Genomic DNA, 3,635 nt, shown 5'->3' on the forward strand with positions numbered 1-3,635 from the left:
CTCCCCTCGTCGTGATCGCCTTGACATTTTCAATGAAGGAGTCGGGTTGCCCTGGAATCCTCCCAGTTTCATTTGCAGGGACTAAGGATGCCAACTGAGCTAGCTGGGTTTCTATCATTTTGTTAAAGCTCAGTTGATTTTGAAAAGCGGAAGCAAAGCCATCTAATTTGACATTTATGTTTTCTAGGACCTTGTCATTGGCCGCAAGCTTTTTGCTTAATGCATCAGTGGTTTTAGCTTGCGCAAAAACAAGATCATTCAAGGAGGGCTGGTTAGAAAAATTACCGTTGTTGTTACCTCCTTGTTAATATGGGCGTGGTTCCACCCTTGACCTCCTTGTGGATGATACCCGTTGTTGTTGCCCATGTACATCGCCTCCTCACGGGTTTCCGGGCAGTCATTCCCAGAATGACCCGTGTTGCCGCAGACCTCACACGTAACGTGTGAGTCCAAGGCCTTGACGATGCCTTGTGGCCGTTTCTCGTGCTCGTCCAACCTCTTCATGAGGAGGTCTAGCTTGGCAGCAAGTAACTCCGTCTCCTTGATGGTGTGCATGCCTCGCTGACGGGTCTGGAGTCGTTCCTCGCTCCAACCCATGTTGGAGACCATCTTCTCTATTAAATTAACGGCTCCTTGAACCGTTTTAGAGAAGAAAGCTCCTCTAGCTGCTGCGTCGAGGTGATCGCGGGACATCTGGTTGAGTCTATTCTAAAAGTTCTGCAGAATCAGCCAGTCATCCATCCCATGATGAGGACAGGCGGCCACGTATTGCCGAAGACGTTCCCATGCTTCAGGAATGGACTCATCTCTTGTCTGTTGGAAACTAGAAATCCGTCCACGAAGGGCATTGGTTTTGCCCATCAGGAAGAATTTCGAGAGGAATGCCGTCGAGCACTTATCCCAGGTATTGATAGCAGCACGGTTGGCATAGAACCACTGCTTCACTCTCCCAAGAAGGGAGAACGGAAACAGTTGTATCCTGACGACATCGGGACTGACGCCCTTGATGGTGTACGTGCTACAGATCTCCAAGAACTATTGCAGATGAGCATTGGCATCCTCATTAGGCTTGCCACTGAACGGGCTAGCCTGCGCCATCGTGATGAGGCTGGACTTCAAGTCGAAATCCACGTCCCCTATGTTGACCTGCGGCCCAATGGCCACGTTGTCAGCAGAGGGAGCAGCAAACTCGCGGAGAGCCTTGTTAGCCACAATCTTGAAGGTCTGTGGGGCTAGTACGGCTAGTTTCTCTGTCGGTAGAGTTTTTTGCGGAGCAGCGACTCGCGGCGTGACGCTCTGGAAGAAAGCTTCTGGATTTTCTTTGAAGTTTTCCGGCAAGTTGAAACCAGTCATGCACTACCCTATTTTCACAACAAAAGTGAAAACAACTAAGGTTAGCCTGCAAAGAAAAATGATTATACAGAGGTAAATATAAAGTATTAGTTCAAGTAATCTCTATTATGAATCTTCCCCGACAACGGCGCTAGAAATGCTTGTTGATATTTCTTAATGACATTACTAGAAATATAATTACCAGCAATGGCACAGAAATACTTCTGGTATATTATGGTTACAAAGTTTATCCGCAAGCGCACGGATATACCATTGTAGCATTTCACCCGAGAGTATTCCAAGGGTATCGTATTTATTTTAACCCGTGGGAAGATCATGTAGAGAGAACATTGACTAATAATTTATATATTACTTGTGATAATCATATTCTAAGCAGGGATGACACACAAGCATTATTACTCATTCTCATAATATATTATTTAGGCTAAGTGGAAAGAAAAGATAAAGAAAATATATTCCTATACTTCTAATATACATAGTATACATACATTCTAGTTAACCAATTGTGGACCCCCGTTTTTATAACAGGAATCAATCGTGTAAACAGTACCATTTCCCTGGATCAAGTAGTTTGGTACACACGAATTCATAGCTGGAATATCAAGTGCACATACACGAGTGTTTAATACGAATTATTACATCATAGGCCCGCAGGCATAGCCTTAAATCATCGGACCGAGAGGTCCGGAATACATCCAAAAGCAGAAATAGATAAGGCAGCGGAATTCAGGCAGCGGCATGCCATTGCCACAGGCAACGACCGTGCTAAGACCTACTGGACGCCATCGTCTTCATCTCCTTCCTGATAATAGGCATAGGGATCCTCCGAGGCTTCATCTCCCACTTCTGATAAATTTTATATTTGCAAGGATGAGTACCAACCGTACTCAGCAAGCCACCACAGCAACAATGCATATGAAAGGGGGAGTTCAAAGGATGGCCATAGTTCTTTTGCGCAAAGCAAGTTTTGTAATTCTTTTCACAAGCCTAAGACCTAGCATTGACTGATCAAATTTTTAGTACCAGAGTTTGTATTTAAACAACGACGGTTCTGTCCACCATCCATTGTGATCCCAAGGATAGCTTCCCGCCATTGATTCGTCATGGTTTTCTGAGGACGTCCACCTTCCCGCCTCTCAGGAAGTGGCTCCAACAGCATAAAATTCATCATGCAATATCCCATCCCACACAAGTTAAGAATTTAGAGTCTAGCCAAGTGTAATACATGTCCCGGTGCTCAATAACCGCGAGCACGGCTATTCGAATAGGTTTGGTTTACTCACACTGCAGTGGATGTACACTTTACCCGCACTCCGCGACTGCCCAACTCATGAGCCTCGTCCCAACACATGAGACGCGTCACGGCAAAGCTTTTCGATAACCTCGCATTGGCAGTACCCGCTCCATGAACTTAAATCCTCATGCACTCTAGGCGTACACGGTTTCTAGCAGTGAGAGGAGTTCTGGCGCACCCGGGAAGGAAAGACTCACACATGCATTAAGTTGTAATTATGTTTAAATTCTCACATGGTAGTCCTACTGATGGCGACACCACTGTAGACACCCGCCTCGCGGTTCTACCAATGGCTGCCCCACCGTAGAGCCCCTACCTCACACATCAAGAAACCACTATGCATGGATACTGCCTCCGCTCAGCTATCTATTCCGCTAGGTCTATACCCATACGAGAAGTGCGGTTGTACGGGGGTCGTTTCATGCTTAACTTCATGGCTCGGTCCTTAATTGACCAGGGACGGCACTAGCCTTTTCCGGACACCACCCAAGTCCTCCAGCCGCCCCAGTCGAAAACAGTTGTTTTACTTTATTTTCCTTTCACAAATTATGTCATCAATATCATGGCAATGTGGCGCTCATGTCTCCACATGCCGCATCTCAATTACCTTCCCAAAGGTAATTGCCCAAGCATATAGCATTTGATAAATATGAGTATGCATGAATCTAAAATAGCATTTCTAAGCAAGTGTCATAGTTGACTAGGGACTCGTACGTATCTATGGTTACAAAGATTTAAAGGTGAACAATAATCAAGGCATGGCATAATCACAAGTAGGAGGTTCATAATTGCATGCAATTTTATTTATAAACAAAACAATTTCGCAATTGGGATCAACATGTTCAAGGAATAGTGATGACTTGCCTTGCTCGAGGTCTTGCGGGTCTTGGCCTTCACCTGGATCCGCGGCTCCCTCGGTCTCTATAGTTACGTGCGAAAATTGATTTGAATTCGGTTAGAATTCAAATAAAAATCCAAGTAAATCCGA

The 3,635-nt window shown here is 45.3% G+C and overlaps 1 non-coding gene across 1 annotated transcript; it reads left to right on the forward strand.

Annotated features, from left to right (window-relative positions):
• Positions 1-739: 739 nt before the first annotated feature.
• On the forward strand, positions 740-846 carry LOC112939757 (small nucleolar RNA R71). Its single transcript, XR_003243627.1, has one exon. It is a non-coding gene; the product is annotated as a small nucleolar RNA R71 (small nucleolar RNA).
• The last annotated feature ends 2,789 nt before the right edge of the window (positions 847-3,635 follow it).

Source organism: Oryza sativa, chromosome 7 (genome assembly GCF_034140825.1).
Source record: "Oryza sativa Japonica Group chromosome 7, ASM3414082v1".
Taxonomy (NCBI): domain Eukaryota; kingdom Viridiplantae; phylum Streptophyta; class Magnoliopsida; order Poales; family Poaceae; genus Oryza; species Oryza sativa.